We start from the raw sequence: 1388 nt of genomic DNA, 5'->3' as shown, positions 1-1388 counted from the left end.
CATGGGTCAACGTAACTGTGGAGACGATGCCGAAGCCGCTACAGCACTTACATTTGGTAGCAATACTGGAGTAAATCTAAGTACCGTATGTTACCGTTGAACGCTTTGAGTACTCGTACTATTCATGACTCTGTGTAATTACACTGTATTCATCCCGCACTCGATATCCGATGCATTTTGCACGGTACCTTATCAGCACAGCTACGCTGCATTCCGCATGGCGGGCATTGAACCTGCACCGGTGGGTTCAAACTCCACCATACTAACATCACATACAACGATGAGTCGAACCACCCCATACAAAGCCTAGTACGTTCGGTCCCTTTGAACACTTCGAACATGGCCATACAAATAACAATATATTCGGTCCATCATATCCACCCAACAACGCTGATTTCTAGTACTTCATCATTCTAGATTCTGCGCTCAAGTGGAAAGATGGTTGATCGCAGGAAGGACGCGGATAATGTAGAGGTACGTGTTTTGGCTGTTTCGGCATCGTGTTGTTATGCTAGTGCTAATACGAACGGCTATGTATGGGTAGTTGCCAGGACCAACGAAGACGCATGCAAGCGATGGAAGGCGAATTTACGGATCGTCCAAGACGCTTGAAATGGTAGTGATGACATTGTTTCGGCCGTGCTGATGCTCATCGCATATATAGTCTTTGGTTTTGTGTAGCGCCGGTGAGCAACTGGAGTTCGACAATCTGTATCCAGTATTTGTGACCCCTTCTGGGCGAGAGCGGGTAAGTTCGTGTAGCTACGCAATAACGTTTGGCTAAAGCTAATCAGTGCCTACCTGTAGAGAACCGAAGCGAGATGTGGCACGTCGATCGACATAGACGACTTCATAATGCACTGCCAGTGAAAGAGATGAACGACCTCTACGTGGCGATTTGTCGCGGTGAAGATGACCGTGCGCACAACTTTATCTGGATGATGCGTTGGCAGGAGACGTGCATGGAGCTGTCTGAGGTAAGCCAAAATGTGTATCGTGGCTGGTTACGGGTAATGATATCTATGTTTGTATTCGATATGAAAATGTAGATCACGCGACCGCAAATTCGGGCACGTCTAAAATGTATAAACTCCAACTTGTTGCGGTATCGCGAGGAGCAAGACGAACATATCGAGCGCTTTATCGCGATGGAGGCGGACCCTTCCACACCACACGACACCCTCATGAACCATTATAAGGAAGGCCTTGACTTGCAGAAACGCTACAACATAGTTGCCGATCTAGCCACAGGTATGGACAGAGTCGATATGCTGGCGGACCAACTCAAGGATCAAGCTCACTGGACATGCTCTTGCGAGAAGCGCGCATACCACCGCTCGCCCCAATGGCTTCAAGAGCAACCTCTCGACTTGGCACCATAAGCTCTA

Source organism: Phytophthora sojae (genome assembly GCF_000149755.1).
Source record: "Phytophthora sojae unplaced genomic scaffold PHYSOscaffold_18, whole genome shotgun sequence".
NCBI lineage: Eukaryota > Oomycota > Peronosporomycetes > Peronosporales > Peronosporaceae > Phytophthora > Phytophthora sojae.
Note: the sequence above shows the minus strand (reverse complement) of the source record.